The sequence below is a fragment of the Ictidomys tridecemlineatus genome, chromosome 5, assembly GCF_052094955.1.
Source record: "Ictidomys tridecemlineatus isolate mIctTri1 chromosome 5, mIctTri1.hap1, whole genome shotgun sequence".
NCBI lineage: Eukaryota > Metazoa > Chordata > Mammalia > Rodentia > Sciuridae > Ictidomys > Ictidomys tridecemlineatus.
Window position 1 is genome coordinate 5,382,196 of NC_135481.1, and position 20,597 is coordinate 5,402,792.

At 34.2% G+C, this 20,597-nt stretch overlaps 1 protein-coding gene across 29 annotated transcripts in view; it reads right to left on the reverse strand.

The window, feature by feature from the left end:
- The window catches only part of Zfand6 (zinc finger AN1-type containing 6), a 73,713-nt gene that overhangs the window by 17,407 nt on the left and 35,709 nt on the right, over positions 1 to 20,597 (reverse strand). For 4 of the 29 annotated variants that reach the window (XM_078049136.1, XM_078049138.1, XM_078049132.1 and 1 more), the window contains 2 exons: positions 9,517 to 9,594; positions 6,532 to 6,652 (listed from right to left, as the gene is read on the reverse strand). The exons of 4 other annotated variants lie outside the window; for them this stretch is intronic. The gene's annotated coding sequence lies outside the window, so the exon portion shown is untranslated. Of the gene's footprint in view, positions 1 to 6,531; positions 6,653 to 7,649; positions 7,744 to 9,516; positions 9,595 to 18,337; positions 18,499 to 20,597 lie in introns of those variants that run through there. 21 more of the 29 variants (XM_078049151.1, XM_078049129.1, XM_078049145.1 and 18 more) reach the window with 11 other exon arrangements.

Genomic DNA, 20,597 nt, shown 5'->3' on the forward strand with positions numbered 1-20,597 from the left:
ATAGCAGATGGAAGAACCCCATGTGCTATTTCTCCCATACAGCAATTGGTTCTTTGGCATGAATAACATGACAGACGGTAATAACAAGCTCTTCCTTATTAAAAAACAACCACCCTCTAAATGAAGGTTACTCCAAAATGGGTGTACGTATATAGCAGAGAGTATTATGTTCAAAGATCATGAAGAACGAGAAAAACCAAAGGAGGAAAATGTTTTGCAACTGAAATTTTCTTGAATTGATAAACTCTTAGGGAAAGAATTCACAATTCACTGTTATCAGGTTTACCTTTATCCTAAATTGTTTGAAAACACAGCTGATGGGTAATGGGTATTTAATGCAGATTTCAGAACCAAGAACAATAAAAGCATTTGACTGGATTACAAAAGGAAAAAAATGATAAGCTTAATATTTGCCTTTAAAAAGAAATGTCCTAAAACTGTTTAGTATTTAGATCTTTAGAGTAGGAATATAATTTGAGATTTTTAAAATATTTTTTTAGTTGTCAATGTATATTTTATTTATATGTGGTGCTAAGAATCAAACATGCTAGGCAAGCGCTCTACCACTGAGCTACAATCCCAGCCCTAATTTGCGATTTTGACAAGCACCTTTCTTACTCCATGAATAAGTCATTTTAGAATTCATACAATCTTTTTATACATATGCTACTTCAGATCCCTCCCTATCCTGCACCCCTATAAATAACTATCAAATTAAAAGATAATGATGGTGGTATAGAAAAGCTAATGTCTAATATTTTGATTTTTTTGGTCCACATTCCTAAAAGATATTGGTCTATAGCTTTCTTTTACTTTTTTTTTTATTGTAGATGGACATAATACCTGTACTTTATTTATGCTTTTTTTTTTTTAAAGAGAGAGTGAGGGGAACAGAGAGAGAGAGAGAGAGAGAATTTTAACATTTATTTACTTTTTCTTAGTTCTCGGCGGACACAACATCTTCCTTTGTATGTGGTGCTGAGGATCGAACCTGGGGCCGCACGCATGCTAGGCGAGCGGCTACCACTTGAGCCACATCCCCAGCCCCTATTTATGCATTTTTTAAATGTGGTGTTGAGGATTGAGTACAGTGCCTCACATGTTAGGCAAGTGCTCTACCACTGAGCCACAACCATAGACCCTATAGCTTTCTTTTTTATAATGTTTACCTAGTTGTGTTATCAGGATAACTGGGTCATTATGAAGCAAATAATAAGTGATGGAGCTGGGTTTCAATCCAGGTAATCTGGATACACCAAAGTCCACATTCAAAGTGTGGTTAACAACCGATTACAAAGGTCAAAACTTTTCAGAATAACAAGTTGTCTTTCTCACCATACTGACATGTGCACTAGTGGTATAAAAGCAAGGTGGATAAAACAGCTGGAGCCTTCCTTATCAAGGAGCCCAAACAAGTCAGTGGCATCAAACTGTACCAGTAGTCTTCTTCACCACTACAGTCAACAGTAAAAAGTATTAATTTTAGACAGGGACAGTGGTGATTGCCTGTAATCCCAATTACTTGGAAGGATGAAGCAGGATTATTCCAAGTTTGACGCCAACCTCAGCAATTTAGCAAAATCCTGTCTCAAAAAATAAAAAAATAAAAAGACAGGGATGTAGCTCTGTGGCACAGTGCCCCTGAGTTCAATCCTCAGTACTGATACAAAAATACATATAATAATTTCTTTAAATCTTGTCTTGAACACACGAGTCTTATTAATATTTTGTGTAGCTAACTGGGATGCACGCATGAACCACTACTGCTGAACAGAGAAATATGACTGAAGAAAAAAACACTTGTACAACTCTTTATTGTGAACTGGCTGAATTACCTTTTCACATGGAAATAATGTTAAACTAGTTATTTGGACTGCAGTATATGGAAATATTCTTGAAAACGAATGAAGTGCACCTGTCAAAACTGATAATATTCACTTTCAAGGACAGTATTCAAGCATTCAAATGAAAAAAGGCTTGACAAGTCTTTAACATTTTGAATGTTTCTGGTGATATTGGTGGTGATATTAATGAAATGCAATTAATCAATATTAAATCAATATATGCAAGATCTGCATAAGTCAGTAAAGTAGTATTTTCAAAGTATCCAATGTGTGATGGTACAAAATCCATTTGAAGTTAAAGATGTCAAGGATAGGTCAAAAAGGTTTTATGTGGTTTCAGATTCCACAATGCAACTATTCTTTACAAAACTAGCAGCTGTCAAGTTTTAGTGTAGTATCAAACAACTACCTCTATTATATGAGAACCTTTTTCCTTTTCCAACTACATATGAGAACAGATTTGCTTTATAATACTGTACCAGACTGAATCAAAGGTAACTATGAGAATCTAGCTATTAAGCCAGACCTTAAAGAGAGTTGCCTAAATGTGTTAGTAATGCCATTCTTATCACTAAAAAGTGTGTGTATTTTGGGGATGGGGACATTTTCCATTAATTTTTAAAAAGTAAAGAAGTATTTAAAATTTTTCTCCATTTAATTTGTAATCTAATGGATAACACTAGATACACTCCTCATAAACAATCTCTTTAGGGTATTATTCACTAATTTTAGAGAACGAAAGGTCCTGAAACCAAAAATTTTGAGAATTAATTGCTGCAACAAAATGTGCATTTTCAATATAGGCAGTAGCACTTCCAAGAGGCAAACACTAATTTTTTGAGGAAAGGAGGCACACCAAAAAATATCCCTTCCTCTTTATATATAAAACATAGACATATACACTATATATAAATAGATACACAGTATTATCTTTGGATTGAAAATTTTATGGAGGTGTAGGAGCAAGTTTTTAAGGGAAAAAAAAAGTCTAAAAGGGCTCCTTGAAGGGATGGGTAATAGATAAATACTCTACTTCTATATAAACCACAAGTAAACATTAGATAAAAAGTACAATAAGATAGGGCTGGGATTGTGGCTCAGGAGTAGAGTACTTGTCTAGCATGTACCAGGCCCTGGTTTGATCCTCAACACTACATAAAAATAAATAAATAAAATAAAGGTATTGTGTCCAACTACAACTAAAAAATAAATATTTTTTTTTAAAAGTAAAATAAGACCATCAAAAAGCTTTTCTACCATAATACTTGCTTTGTAAGAATGAAATTCAAAACCATGTAACTCTAGCAATTTTTCCCAAGCCAAAATGCCCTGCATAGCAACAAATTAACAATGATTATAACTCAAAGGCACAAAGGGTTTCATGAAAAAAAAAAAAAAAAAAAAAACGAAATAAAAACTCAAAACTAACCTGTTTATTCATCATTTAGGACAAAAAACCAGTACCTTTTAAGAAGATTCTGAAAGATCCAAAGCCATAAAAGGGTGACTTAGTTTATCTGAACATATAACGCTATGGATAGAATAGCTATGGAGAAAATGGAAATCCTGACAGCCCTTGGTGGTGTAACTTTTTGATAAGTAAACAACTTGCAGAACACACCAGTTGGCATTCAAATGATCAGAGAGAAAAAGGAGAAGGCAGAACAATTCTATAACTGCTAGAGTGGGATTCTAAAGCTGCAAATCTAAGGAAACAAAGTGCAAATGCTCTACTAGAAGAAAATGGATCAGCATAGCATAATTTTTAAAAATTCTGTGAATGGAAGTGAATTCATAAAATGAGTTCAGATACTTTATTACATAAATTCATAACTCATTACTCCCTCTAACAACCTAGAAACACCCAAAGTAGTTATTCAGAGTTTACTATGGGGCAGGAACTGTTTTTATTTTAACTTATCTATCATTTAATCCTCTCAAGAACACTCCATGTTGGTGCTATTGATATCCTTTCCTTCTTCTCCTTCCCTCCAGTAAGTACTGAGAATTGAACAAAGGAACCTTCTACCACCTAGTGACATCCTCCAGACCTTTTAGTGTTATTTTTTGAGTAAGGATCTCTTCCAAATTGCCCAGGCTGTCCTTAAGTTTCTGCTCCTCCAGTCTCAGCCTACTCAGTAGCTGGAATTACAGGCCTGAGCACCATTTTAAAATGAGAAAAATGATACTCAAAAAGTCTTAATTTTCCCCAAATCACACATCTAGCATGTAGCTACATCTATATCTTTTTACTGAACTTAAAAATGAGAAAATGACTGTCCATATCTCTAAAAAATCTACAATTCTTCGAGCATTCATGAAGTCTTATTATTTAAAATTTATTTATTTAGCCTTAAGACATTATACAGCTTTTATTAGCTATAACCACTCCCCTTCACCAACCCAGTATTGGGGATTGAATCCAGGGGCACTCTATCTCTGAGCAACACCCCCAGCCTTTTTTATTTTTTTGAGATGGGTTCTCCCTAAGTTGCCTGGGCTGGCCTTGAATTTATGATCCTTGAATCACTGGGTTAGAAGTGTACACCACCCACACTTGAGTGGCTGTAACCACTCAAGAAAATTTGTTTTTGCTTTACATCTTTTTACCAAAGAAGTTCTTATGAGTATGAAAAATTCAAAATTAAATATTTTAAGACTGCTAAGAAAATTTATTACCAACTTAAAATTCTGATAAAAGAATAGCAATGAATGAATACAAATAAATAACCTCAATTATAATGGCAACATGTCAATTAAATTTATTTCCCTTTGCTCCATTTCCTAGTGTCAGTCATCAAGTTCTAGTAATTTTTATGCTCTTTCCCATTCCAACTTTTAAGTCTTCTTACTTTACACCTACAAGATTTTTGTTTGTTGTTTTTTGTTTGCTTGTTTTGTGCTGAAGATGGAACCCAGAGGCTGTATGTATAACTCCTGTGTTATTTTACTTATTTTTTCCCTTTGTTTTACTATCCTTTCTCCCAATCCACTTATTTAACCTTCTCCTGGAATGGCCAGTTCTCATCATACTACTTCTGTTATTTTATAATAATTGCCCCCAGGAGGAGTAGTCAATATATCAAACATGCTCTCCATAATTTACTCCAACCAGCCAAATTTCCCTGGAAAGTACACTGTGTGAAAAGGGAATGGCCTGTGAGTCATGCTGGCAATAGTCTGAATTCCAGCTTTGCTGTTTTATTACCTTGGACAGGTTACTAAAATTCTCTAGCCTCAAATCCCCAAGAAGGCACTTAAATTATTTATGTAACCAGATTAAAGAATGCATACAGAAAGCACAATGTAGTGCCTAGCACATAGAAGAAGTAGAATAATATCTCTTATTCTGCTCTGCCTGAAAATAGAGGATGTTTGGTTCCCACCAACTCATGCTCATTCCTAGAAACAAGTTTTTACCCGGGTGCAGTGGTGCACGAAACTGCTCGTGAGGCTGAGGCAGGAGGATTGATTGCGAGTTCAAAGCCAGCCTCAGCAACAGCGAGGCGCTAAGCAATTCAGTGAGACCCTGTCTCTAAATAAAATACAAAATAGGGCTGGGGATGTGGCTCAATGGTCAAGTGCCCCTGAGTTCAATCCCCAGTACCCATACCCCAGGCCCCCAAAAAGAAACAAGTTTTTAACTCATATGGCTCCTTTCTTAGTAAATGCTGTCCATTTTGCTCTCTGCCTATAACAATCCTATTTCAGGAAATCAGCTCTATCTTCCTAAAGAACTCGCCTGAACCACCGCTTGGGGTACTCAGTATAATTTACTAAGTATACAACTCATTTCCCAGCTAAACTGTTAGGTCTATTCTTCAAATCCCATTTATGCCTAACATGAATCCTACAAAATATTTTACTAATCATACTTCATTATTGTTAAAAGTTTTCATGTTAAGCAAAAAATGATTAGTTTCCATTGAAAAGGAGAGGAAAATATCATGAAAAACCGTTTTTACTCTGCAGTACTCGTAACATCTATACTGAAACAGCTATTCAGTAAGAATGACTAATAGCCTAAGGCAATTATAAAATGCATGCATTTTTTAAAAAATTATTTTTCAGTTGTAGTTGGACGAAATACCTTTGTTTTATTTATTATTATGTGGTGCTAAGGATCAAACCCAGGGCCTTGCACGTGCTAGGCAAGTGCTCTATTGCTGAGCTACAACCCCAGCCCTGACATGCATATTTTTTTCATTTCATTGCTTTCTCCTCCTGCAGGAAACATAATTTACAATAAACATAATTTACAATGATGAATTAGTCCAGAGAAACTGTGAACTGGCCAACTTGGATTAAATCTAGCTCAGTCATGTTTTGTTGGTCAGCACATAATAAATTTTTTAAAAATTGTTATTGAAAAATAAACTCTGAATCACTACTGGAAGAGGTAAGAAAAGCCTCTCCTACCCTCTGCATTTATTTAATCACAGAAAATTAACCACTTAAATTGGATAATTCTCTGTAATTGTAGCAAATGGAGATCCCAAAGGGAGCAATTTATGGCACATCCTTCTATAATTTTTATGTTTGGGGTTAAGGGGGCGCCAAGAACATACACATATTGCCCATATAATAGTTTGTTTTCAGAGATAACAAAAAATCTAGGAAAGTTCATAAAGTAAATAGATAACAAAATACATCTTGATATAAAACACTTGGGAGAAATGCTACTCACTCTGTTACAAGAATAGGGACTTTGGATTAGGATTCTTACTGTACTGAGGATGCTTGTAGTTCTCTCTGTATAGCAGTCCCCAGTTCCCTATGTCAGATTTTCTTTCCTGCTGTTGCTTGGGCTGAAAGACAAAAAGGCGCGAGTCTGGCTAACATGAGGACAATATCTATGGGGATACTACATATTCTTTCCTAGCAAATAATTAATGCATCATTTCCAACATATTAGGTCACATAATAAGAAACCCTAAAGTTAATTCCAGTAAGTACCAATTTCACTTTCCTATTGGCAGATACCATATATACACATTTTGTGTCTGATTTCTCTCAAATTATTCATGAGATTCAACCATTCTGTTTTTTCTAATAGTAATTTATTCATTCTTATTGTTATACAGCACATTCTACTATACAAAGAAACCACAATCTATTCTAGTGCTAATGGGAATTCTGGAAATTTCTAGTTCATATTTCAATTGTGAATGTTATTTTATGTATCTTCTGGCTGAAAAAATACACAATTTGGTTCGGTACACATCTAGCAGTAAAAACACTGGGTCATACACTATATGGATATTATTAATTCATTCCAAAGTGGTTACACAAATTTGTACTCTCCTAGCAACGTATAAGCATTCAGGTTCTTCCACATCTCACCAATATTTAGCATTATCTGCTATTTTGGGCTGAATGGTGGCCTTAAAGACATGTCCATGTCCTAACTCCTGGAACCTGTAAGTACTTCTTCATAAAGCAAAAGATGCCATTTAGAATTTGGAGAAGAGGATTTATCTGTATTATCCAGGTGAGCTCTAAGTGGAATTACATGTATCCTTTGAATAAAGACCAAAGAAGAGGGAGTGGTTTAAGATAGACACATAGTAACACTTGATACTGACTTCCAGGCTCCAGAATCAAGAGAGATATTTCTTTGAATTAGCCATCCAGTTTATATTAATGTTACAAGAGCCCTAAGAAATGAACATATCTGCCTTTTCATTTTAAATATTCTTGTGGCTAAACAGTGATATATCAATGTAGTCTTACTGATATTCCCTGCCATTAAGTCTAATACAACTAAGCACATTTGTATATGTTTATGAGCCATTTTGGAGTTACCTGTATCCTCTTTTGTTAAGTGCCTGAAGTTTTCTGGGCTAGGGATGTGGCCCAGTGGTAGAATACTTGCCTGGAATGCATGAAGCCGTGGGTTCTATCCCCAGCACCAAAAAAAAAAAAAAAAAAAAAAAATGTATGCAAAGTTTTTTGTTGTATTGTTTCCCTTTTGCTCCTCATGTCTTCCACTTCTGGTGTCTTAGGTTAAAGTAAACTAATTTAGATTTTGTTAACAAATGTTCTTTTTTTTTTTTTTAATGGTGCTTTTAGATGTTATTTTAAATAAACGTTTGCCTACTTCAAGGTCATAAAGACATTCTATATTTTCTTCTCAATTTTTTAATTTTATCTTTCATAGTTAGATACATAATCTATCAGGTTTTTGGTTTTGGTATGAAACGAAACAGGTGTTTAAGATTCACTGTTTTCCCATAGGATATGTAATTGACCAAAAAATATTTACTTTTCCTATTACAACCCATTCTCATCTTTTTCCATCCCCAGGTATCACACATGAATGACTCTTTTCCTTGGTTCTCAGTTTTGTTTAACTGATCAATCTGTCTATCCTGTTTTAAATTATTAGAGTTTTAAAAATATCCTTAGGAATATTAGAATTAATTACTAAAAATCAAACTGTCTGCTAAGGATATCTAGTACAAGATTCAGATATCTGGTATTGTTCTTACTCATGATTTCATTGGTTATTCTTATTCTTGGCTCTTTGTACTTCCACACAAATTTTAGATTAAGTTCATCTTGGGAGCAAGGGGGGTGGGGAGGACGGGCAGGCTGTAACAGGGATTCAACCCAGTGGTGCTCTACCATAGAGCCACATTCCTAGCCCTTTTTATTTTGAGAAAAGTGTCTTGTTAAGTTGCCCAGACTCAAACTCTGCGATCCTTTTGCCTCCGTCTTCTGAATGTCTGGAATCACTGGGATCATAGGCAGGTACCACCACACCCCACTAGTTTACTAAATTTTACTTAAAAAACAACTTCATATGTTAATTTAGATTTCTACTGAATTTAATCAGGGAAAAGAAGAGGAAGGAAGAAAGATAAAGGAAGAGGAAAGGAAGAGATTAAGCATCTTTAAAAACATTTAACAAAATGTTTGTTGTTTTAAACTTAGTTGCTTCCAGGTACTAATCTGTTATGCAGCAAGTGATGACTAATATAGTTACTGGTATATGTCTGTTTCTGTGCTTGCCTTCCAATAGTCTATTTTCAATGGAGCAGCCAGTGATTTGGAGTAAAATATAAACCAAATCACACTGGTTGCTTATTCAAAATCCTCCAATGTTTTCCTAACTCACATAGGGTAAAAACAACTCTTAACCATGACTAAAGGGATCCTCACAATCTGCAGCACCCCTCCCCCTTCTAGTTGTCTCTATTAAACACATGCCAAGCATGTTCCTATCTCAAGACATTTGTACTTGATTCCTTCTATTCTCCAAAATTTTTATGACTAAACTCTCTCCATTCCCCTTAAGTCTTTGCTCATCACCTTTTCAGGTAGACCTTCTCTCAATACCCTACTTAAAATTACCCCCACTGTTTATAAAGAAGGTGTACTTTATAAACCTTCTCAGTATTACTATTCTTTAATGCCTTTATCTTAATTTACTATTAAACTTATTCTGTCTTCCCTCTAAAACATTACCTTCATAATGAAAGGAGTTTTTGACAATTTTGTTCACTGGTGCTTAAAATAAGGCTTGGCAAATGTCAGGCACTTAATATTTGTTGAATGCATGACTGAAACTGCTCTGTCACCTTGCCAGCACACTGCCGCTAACAGGCAAGAAACTAAAAAGAATCATTTTAAAGAAATGGAATTTGGCTGGACATGGTAGTGCATTTACCTTTAATCCTGGCTACTTGGGAGGCTGAGGCAGGAGGATCACAAGTTTGAGGCCATCCTTGGCAACTTAAGTGTGACCCTGTCTCAAAACAAAAAAAATGAAAAGGGCTAGGGATATAGCTCATTGGTAAAGTGCCTCTGAGTTTGATCCCCAGTACCACAAAAATAAAATTAAAGAAACTGAATTTGTTATTAAGAGAGTAGACCCTGCTAGCAGGATCTGTTGGAATAACATGGTTACACAGTTTGTACACTGGACAAAGATGCCTAGGCTCATGCTCTAATTTTTTCCAATTGAATTCATTTAGAAATGGGTTCATTTAGCAATCTGCCTAATTTAGCACATACCAAACAGTATTTTTTTTTTTTTTTTGTGGTGCTGCGGATTAAACCCAGGGCCTTGTGCATTTGAGGTAAGCACTCTACCAACTGAACTATGTCCCCAGCCCTCAAAGAGTAATTTTATGAGTGAAATTTAAGTTGTAAGTCAATTTTATGTTCTCAAAACTGCCCTTGGTTCTGTATTGCTTACCTTGAAGAATAAGACATAGTTTTTACCTACACAAGGCTACTGAATATCTTTTGCAAAAAAAGGATGGAAACCCATTCAAAATTCCCCACTGGCTTCCATATCCATGGACATTCATTAAAATTTCTTCTCAAAAACACCAAACAGAACTCAACTCAACATAAAATAAGATCTGTAATACATAAGATCTATACACATAATCTTCTCTTTAATTTCTTCTTCTTTGACCTTAAAGCTTGTAAGCCACATAACCATGGCTTTCATGCAGCTGTTCAACAATGCTTCACCTTCTTGACCTAACCATTCTAAGGAATCTCTCTTCTACCCTTTAAGGCAAATCTCCTACTTGGTTTCCAACATTTGTAAATGATTCTCTCTCAAGATTTTTTAGTTTAATACTGTCATTCTCCAAATTTAAATCTCTTCTTGCTCCCTTGAAATTCAGTAAAAACTTTCAACAGAAATAATTGGCCTGGGGCTGGGGATGTGGCTCAAGCGGTAGCACGCTTGCCTGGCATGCATGCGACCCGGGTTCGATCCTCAGCACCACATACCAACAAAGATGTTGTGCCCGCCGAGAACTAAAAAAATATTAAAAATTCTCTCTCTCTCTCTCTCTCCTCTCTCACTCTCTCACTCTCTCTTAAAAAAAAAGATTAAAAAAAATAATAATTGGCTTAACTTATTTACAGGGCTGGGAATGTGGCTCAGTGGCAAAGTGCTTGCCTAGGATACAGGAGGCTCGGTTCAATCCGCAACACGTAACAATAAAACACAATATTTACATAGTGCCTTGTGTACCAAGCCCTATTCTAAAAGCACTTTATAAATATCAGTTTCTTCATAATAATCCTATGATGTTAATATTATCACCATCTTTATTTCAAAAACAAGAAAACTGAGGCCGAGTAGTTGAGGAAACAGTTCAAGGTCATACAGGTAGTAAATGATAGAGCTGGGATTTAACAGGAGCAGTCTGGCTGGAGTATACCCTCTAAGTCAACTCCAGAGGTCTCTCTGGACCCCCCAGGGATTCTTAAGATCCTTTCAGAGATCCAGGAGGTCAAAGTGTTTTTCATAATAGCAAGAACTTTATCTTTTTCATTTTGTTGGTATTTATGCTAAAACAGAGGGTAAAAAAAAAAAAGAGTTGGAACCTTAGCATGGAGGAAGGCAGAGCACTAAACTATACTAGTAGTCATTATATTCTTTATTACCATACCCTCACAGAAAGTTTCATACAGGCATATTCTTGATAAAACAAAATTATTAATTTTATTAAATCCTGATACAGATAACACTCTGCTTTACCTCTTTGATCCTACTCTGGGATCTTGGTACCCCAGAGTAAAAAAAAAAAAAAAAAAAAATCCTTCCTCATTCTAGTTTCCCGTCTATGTACCACAAATTGAAGTCTACTTTTGTACAGATTCTAGGCTCATGGCTACTAAATCATTCTCCCATTTTAGAGAAATAAATATCTATACAAATTGAGAAGTAAACAACTATCAGTTACTTATAATAATAAATGTCATCTTTTGTGAATTGAAATATGACTAATGAATAAATAAGAAGTCTGTTAAGGCCAGAGAGACTGTAATATAAAACAAAAACACCGAATTTAACACAAAAAACAATTATCTAGTTTGAAAGAGTTGTAACTGCAGCATTCTAGATTAGGTCTGTAAATTTTTCCTTTTCTAAAGCACCAAACAGTAAGTATTTTAGATTTTGTGGGCCATACTGGCTCTGTTACAATTGCTCAAATCCACCTTGGTAGTGAAAAAGAAGTCAGACAATTGTGGAGAAATGGATGTAGCTGTGTTCCAATAAAACTTCTATCTACAATAAAATGTAACTGAAAAGATTTGGTTAGCAGACCACAGGTTTTGGCAATTCCTCCTCCATGATCAGTGCCAGGCATGTAGAAGGTACTCAAACTCTGGGCGAATAAACGAAAGATTTCAAAATTAGTTTGGTTAGAAATATCAGGAAAAACATAACAAAATTCCATGGCTGTAAGCCAGTTTTACTGTCTTTTAATACAGAGCTCTTTGTTCAAGGATATCTCAATAGACTTCTTTGTGATGTCTACTGCTCTGCAAGGCAGTATAAAAGACAGAAGTTTATGACACATGGTTCTGCTCTCTAGGATCAATGTAGGGGCCTGGGAATGTAGCACAGTGGTAGAGTGTATGCGTGCTCAGCATGTGCCAGGCTCTTGATTCAATCCTTAGCTCAAAAAAAGGATCAATGTAGGTACTAGAACAGAAATATTAATGTCTGATTTCATGTACCTGTATGGGTATCTATGTAATTCCAAAATCACAAATCACAAATATACAAAATGCTAACCTGCTAAGAAACACCAAATTACAAAGTTTGAAATACAGCACTCTAACTTCATAGCAATATTTTTGAAAGGACTTCAAAATGACTGCAAGATATTCCAGAACTTGACTTCCTTTTATTAGTTAAAATATAATACTTTGGGAAATGGATAATAAACATCTTGAAAAGAGGCATAACTGTAAGTCATTACAAAACAACTTTCATAAACATAGGATCAACTTGATATATGGCACAGTGAAAAAAATAAAGGACTAAAAGTTGGTTTCAATTCTATCACTTACTATAAATAAATGGTCAGCCTCAAGTTTTCTCATATGAAGATAGGTATGATACCTGCCTTTTCTAATTCATAGGAATTTGAGTAAGATCAAGTGGGGGCAGTATTGGCAGAAAACACATTATGACAAATAGCAATACGAAGCTTAGTACAGATTTAGGTGGCTGAAAAGTCAAACATATGCAGTTTATAATTAGAGAGAAAGTAGCAAACTGTCAAGAATTTACTAATAGTTGCAATCATAAATCCAAGATTCCTTATTTACCCATTGCTCATCAAGGGCAGGTACATAAAAAAGCCTCTTTGCCACAAAGATAGATATCACTTATTAGGAGTTTTCTGAAAATGTCTCACTTTCATCTGAGATGATACCACTTTCTTGATGAAGTATGAGGGAATGATTACTAACATCCTCTTCTCAAAAGTTTATAAAATGATACATCAATTACTCTGAACAACTGCCAGCAAAAATTTTTCTAAATGCTCATACTCAGCATTTATAATTGTAAAAGGATGAAAGCAAGTACAGCTATACACTATATAATGATTTTTGGTCATTTATAATGATTTTTGGTCAATGACCAACTCCAAGTATAACGGGTGGTTGCATAACATTTTATCACCTGTTGAAGTCTTAGCCATCTTAGTTTGTGTGAGTATATTTTGCTCGTGCTGAATAGTGAAAGTGTCCAAAAACTCATTTCTCAGAACATATCCCAATCGTTAGGTGACATGTAAATATAGTCTATCTGAGGAGAATTCTGTGTGCTTGGAATATAGTATGGTTAAGAAATGATCCTAGAAACGGAATAAAGCCACATCATGAAAGTTTAGTATCCATGATAAGGATTCTACATTTTAACCTGCAGACAAGAGGAAATCCCATCACCTAAAACAGGAAGAAGAGCTCAACAAGTGCCTCTACAACATACTATCATTTTTATATACCTCATATTGTTCTGCAAAGAATTCAAAGTGACTTTAAAATGAATGCTGCATGACAACATCAAAAGTCAGTAAAAATGGTCAATCCAAGGGAAAATGGTAAAAAAAAGATATTAGAAATATTGTCAATAAGCAAAATATTATATGCCCATAGGGGTCTATTTGATAATTAGAAGCTATTCAGCTGACGTTATTCCTCTTAGCATCTAACACAAAGACAGACATGACTGGTTAGAGGGCACAATATTCTAAGAACAACAAAATCAATTATTTAGGAGGAAATACAATTAAATCTTGACCTAAGTAGCAGAACAACACTTCACCTAAGAGTTCATTGGTAGAATACAATATGGATATGGTCTACAATATCTGTAAGGTAAAATATGAATTTCTAGTGTTGTTTCTGGTACCACTTTTCCATATAAACCAAAAGTATCATGGCCAACTTCAGATAACACTTTACAAGGAGCAAGACTTACAAATAAAATCTTAAAGCATCTAAGGATATGAACACACTTACATACATCATTTAGGCAATCCTTCATAAAAGGGAGGGGAACTAGGTAAACTGGGCCACAAACCTCTGCTTCAAGTAATACATTTGTTTTTAGTATTTTCACAAACCAGCTTTCCATATGAGATTTAATTTGAAACAAGTTCAAAATTCAAACTCTATTTTAAGTCCTTGATTAAGAGCAAATCCATGCCGGATGCAGTGGTGCACACCTATAATCCCATTGGCTCAGGAGACAGGAGGATTGAGTTCAAAGCCAGCCTTAGCAATGGCAAGGTGTTAAGCAACTCAGTGAGACCCTGTCTATAAATAAAATACAAAACAGGGCTGGGGATTTGGCTCAGGGGTCAAGTGTTCCTGAGTTCAATCACCAGTCCCCCCAACCCCTGAAATCCCCAAAGAAAGAGCACACCCGTAACAATTAACAGTAAGCCAGTCTTAAAGTAGAGTCCATATATTTTCATGAACCTTTTAGAATACAACAAGGTCACTTGGTCAATGACTAAAGCAGCCACCCCACCTCTGAATTGAGATACTCTTTGAGTACCCAAAGATCACTAATTTATCTCACTAAATTCTTCAAACTTTTCCCCTAAATTAAAAAATAGGATCAGAATACTACTCAATTATATATATTAGTAAGCACTCATTGAAAATGTCAATTCATCATTATTATTATAAACTAAGCTCTTACCAAGTCTATAGGAGAGTGGTCATATTCTCATTCTCTCTCTCTCTCTCTCTCTCTCTCACACACACACACACACGCACGCACACACACACACACACACACACACACCCCTCTTTTTAACAACTTAAGAAGTTAAAATTACTAATTGCCTCCTTACTAACATTCCCTTCTAATACAATCCATTAGAAGTTTGTAAGTATAGATGCTTACTCAAGTTTACAACAACTCTATTTGCTCTTGATGTCCTTTTGGAACCAGAGATAATCCCTCTAGAAAAGTTAATTAGACCTAGTGAATACCTGCCCCAATGAAGCAACCTATAATCAGGGACTGGGGCAGGGAAAAGACAGAATTCCAGACATATAACTCTTTTTAATAACTCCCCCTTTTTCTTTCTTCAGTTAAAATGGATTTCTGTTCCTGTGTGTTTGGTTCCTGATTAAAATCTAGTAAACAGCAATTTCTTCCAGAACCTAAGACCATGTTTCTACCCTTGGTAACTTCCTTAATATGTACAAAGTTCTAAACATAAAGTGAATTGTCATGGTGAAATTGACTACTTTTAGCCCTTAATGGGATCATTCAAAACAGGTAAGATTCTCTTACAATTACGACCTCTAACTGAAATTTCAGCCTTCTAGAAAGATTCTAATACATCACACAAAACATGACCAACTTTCAAAGGTACTTCTAGATTAGGAAGAACTCTGACATCTAAATATTTCAATTTTTATTTTCATAAAGCACACAGACTGCTCACTTTAATACAAAAAGCAGTCACTGACAGATATCAACACATGCAATATATCTGTTAATAATACTTTACTTAAAATAACTTTAACTACATTACAATGAATTTTACAAACTGCCTAAAAATCACTTTATTAAAACCCAGAGAAAATAGACCTAACTTTCTTCAAAATTCCTGAAGAAAGTACTTTTGCTTCCCTTTCTCTTCTTTTATTGAGTTAGAGCCAATACAAGAGTCCATTTTTCATGTTCCAGACAAACAGAAACATCATGCTTAATGTATATACTTTATCTAGTGTCCAACACAGTAGCCATTTAGCCACCCATGGCTAGGGAGGATGTGAAATAGGACTAATGCATGTATCAAATAGAGAACAGGAGTGCAGAGGAGTAAAATTTCTACTGTGCTGAGGAAGTTTCTCAAGATGCTTTAATTGAAAATACCCTACTTTGTGATTTCCAGATTCTTAATCCTGAAGCCTTAATTATAATCTGTTGCTTCGAGGATTTATAAAATGCAATCTAGTATTCCTCCTCTTAAAAGAAAATAGGTTTAACAATATTAATCATAGTTTGTAAGTGTTGATGCTTACAAGTTTACAACAACCCTATCAAGTAGTAAATTATTACTGTATTTATTTTACAGATGAGAAAACTGAGGCACAGTAAGTTTTACATGATTTGCTCAATATCATCTGGCTGTTAAAAGGAACACCTAGGGTCCAAAACCAGGCAGCCTGACTTAACCATGTCCTGAGCTTTACCACAGCTTAGGAACTCCATTTTAGTCATCCTGCAGAAACAACAGAAAAAGAAGCTAAAATTCATTTATAAAAACAGGTAAAATTCTGTCATAGAAATGGGCCCAGGAATGAGAAGTCTAAGTTATGTGTTAAGGTACACGGCAGGACAGGACAAGAGGGGTCAAAGTGGAAGAGTTTTACATATTCGTGCTCACACACTCTCACATGTACTTCTATCCCAGTTAACTACCTTCATAGCATTTTCCTCCACACCCTTGATAGAAGAGTAATATAGAACACAGGAATCATCTCAAAAGAGATAAAAGGAGAAAAGGGAAATTTGGTACCAATTTACTATCATACAATTTTCTCCCAAATGTCCCAAAGCTATAAAAGCGTTTCACTTTTCCATTGTATATCCTGTCTAATCTCATTTTAAAATCAAAGTTTCATGAATATGTTCCAAAGGCTTCCTTCACCTTGAATTTTATTTATTTTTGACACTATTTAAAAAAGAGAAGGAAGAATATTGGTAAGTACTATAAGCAAAACAGCAGTACAAAATTAAACTTGGCTTTACAAGTAAAATGCCAAATGTCTGTGAACAGAGAGTTAAATCTCATATTATAGACCTTAAAAAACTTCATTAAAGTGAGGCTTGCCATCATTAAACAAGAAGATTACAATATTTCTTTTTTAGGGTTACAGAAAGATTAGGAACTAGATAACCTCTGGAGACTCACATAGTATTGTATATCTACTGACCAATCCAGAGAGGCAAAGATGGGGTAAACAGAAACCTTTGACTTTTTCAATGCAGCTGCCACATACCCTTTGACTACTTTCATAAAACATCAATATTTAATGTACATTCTTAATATGCATCTAAATGTCTTCTCATTCAGTGATTCTAAAGAGCATCTGTTTTTATTTTCTTTCAGTCGACACATTTGTGATATTAAAGATAAAAGTTTGTGATAGTAAAGATAAGTTTCACCTAAGTGTAAATGCACCATGCAAATAACATCCCTTCTATTCCCTGCCTCACTAAACAGTTAACAAAATCTTGTAAATTATTATTTACATGCTCATCATTCTGTTTAATACAACATTTTTTTAAAAAAATCATTTCATCCATATAGACCATGCACTGCTCTAAAGGGGAATGGAATTCAATTTAGAGTCTCATTCCTAAAGTCCAGGAAGAAAAAAAAAAAAAAAAAAAGGAGAGAAACCCAGACACCTTCCCAAATGGATTCTTGAGATGATAGCTTTTAGTAATAAAGAAAAAATTTTTCCCTCTCTTTCTTCAATAAGGATTTATATTATTTAAAGTACTTTTAAAAGTAAAAATTGTCAAGTTTAAAAAACTCTCAATTGCATTTAGGGAACAAGAGTTCCTTTATTTTGAAGTATATGTTCTCTCTGATTGTATTATTAAATTATTTTCAGGAACAATTTTCTGCATTAACATCAAACTTCATATTCCTAAAATATATCTTTATGGTTGGCTGGTCAAAATACTCATTTGGAAAGGCTTAAATCATCCATGAATACTTATACACACCCATCCCTGCTACTTAAGAGGCTGAAGCAGAAGGATACAGCCCAGCCTAGGCAACTTAGCAAGGCCCTGTCTCAAAAATAAAAAATAAAAAGGGTTGGGGATAGCTAAGTGGTAGAGGTAGAGTGCCCCTGGTTAAAAAAAAAAAAAAAAGGATAAAAACAGCAATCCAAAGAATGATGATCTTCTGCTAAAATTAATAACACAGGTTTCAATGCTTAGAATAATTTTGAAAAAGATGCATGGTCACTAATTACATTAGTTGCATATTACACAAAAAATAATTTACAAATAAAAATCTACCATCCACCCCACCCTTAGTATCCTGCCCACCAGAAAAAAAATGGACCTATAAAAATGTTTTATGCTGACTTAAGTATATCTTCAAGCACTTCAGATTTTAAAAAATTAAGTTCTATGCCCAGTTACATGGTTACAGGCTTAATTCTCTACTCACACAGTTGAGGTTGATGAGCAAACAGCTGTCCTGTATCTTGAGACAGACATTAGCTTCCTGCCTTCCCTATTCTCATAAGCAGCTACTTAAAGTTTGAGTTTTATGCAAGAAAACATTTTAAAGCCTTCAGTGTTTTACTGCAGCAGACTTCAGATTCATTCCTGTAACACATTTAACATGAAACAGAATTGAGACAGTTGAAATTTATCAGGTACCACATTTTAATCATCTAAAATCTTAAGGAGTGCTTTCATTATTAAAGCTATATAAAAATGGATGAGTTAAAATTAAAAATAAAACCTTCCATTTGGTATTCAACACTAATGTAAAAATGTAACAAATATAACTTTAACCCATGGATTTTTTTTTTTTTTATATCCAGCCACAGGGTTGGTAGGCAAGGAGCTTTTCTTATAATCATTTGCATACAAAGTAAAAGTAGACATTTTTCTATTTTCCTAAACCTTAGCTAGTTTTTTAAGAAATAATTAGCAACAAAATTAATAATACCTTTATAAATAGTAGAGTGTCTCAGTATCCCAAGTATAACCCTGTTATATCTCCTAACAGAAGGAGCTATATTTTTCATATCTATCATAAAGGTTTATGAAAGTACATTTCCCTACAAATTCAAATTTCTATAGTACTATTATTGCTTCAGATTAATCAAGTGGTAGAAGGGTTCTCTAAAAATAAACATTTCCATAAGAAATATTTATCCTAATCAAACTGAACTTTCAAAACAAATCATAAACAAACAAACAAAAAAACCCCAAAGATTTAAATACTAGAAGTAAGGGTTAGGGACGAAGCTCAATGGTAGAACATTTGCTTAGCATGTTCAATCCCCAGAACCACATACACAAAATAAATTTAAGTATCAATAGGATAAAAATCTTTATTTCTAGCCTGGTGTGGTGGTACGTGCCAGTAACTCCAGCAACTCAGGAGGCTGAGGCAGAAGGATCATAAGTTTGAGGCCAGCTTTAGCAACTAAGAGGGGCCCTAAGTAACTTAGTGAGACGACCTCAAAATAAAAAATAAAAAGGGCTGGGAATGTAATTCAGTGATAAAACACTCCTGGGTTTAATTTCCAGTACCAAATAAATAACTAAATATACAAGTAAATAAATAATTTCTCTATGCCATTAACAAATACATATTATACAGTCACAATGATAGTCCATACTTCCAAAGTAAACTGTAAAATGATTTTAATTAACTTAAAGGATTCACTTTTTTTTAAAGTTATACTCCCCAATAAAAATGAGGTGCCATTTAAAAATTTGTCATGGGTTATTCTTAATAGCCTTAATGTTTATATTCTTAGCCAATCTAATTTTTAAATAATATTTTAGCACTATTACTATATGTAAACTTTAGTGCAAAATTAACTGCATCAGAAAACTACAGACAAGGAGAATTTTCGTCTTACATGTTTCAACAGTTTTTCTTTTTCACCTGTATTTTTCCCTATAATTGTAAGTAAACTTTAGGAGATATATGTATACTTCAATAAAAATGTCCTAGAAAAACCATATGATATCTTTTTCCCTACATGTACACTGACTTCAATATGTGTGTTTATATTGACCTTAATTTCTATAGTAAATTTTGGGAAAAGCTTTAAGATTTTGTGAACATAGTAAATGTACTATTTATACTAGCAACATGGTTTTAAAAAAACACCAGGAAAAACAGCATCTAAACACTCTAATTTCAATAATTAAAAAGTATTATTGAATTCTGAAAATACTACATATGTGCTGTGCTATAAAGTAACCAAATGTTTTAGAGTTTATTCAAAATAACAAACATTTCTTTATAATCTACTCAAACTGTGCAAATATAAACAAAAGATTTAAGAACTCAACATCTCATAAAAGTTGTTAACTTGATATAATATCTTTCATACAAAGAATTACATGAACACTTAATCCTTACTCCACCTAAAAAGCAGTTGGTATAATTACCAACTCTTTACAGATTATCAAACTGTGAGGAGTTTGTTCACAGAGCTAGTTAAGTGACATAGTTGGGACCTGGCCAGATCTACATATCTTTAAAACCTGCACACTTTAGCATCAAGCTAGATTATAGGCAAATAGTGATCTGTTGTATTGATAGATCAAATCACATCTAGAATTAGTATGTGGAATAGGGTATCAGATGCTAAATATGAAACTGATAACTGAGTGTTTTATAACAGAATGGTTATAAATTCAGAAAAGCCATCTCTTATAAAAAACAACTTCATGCA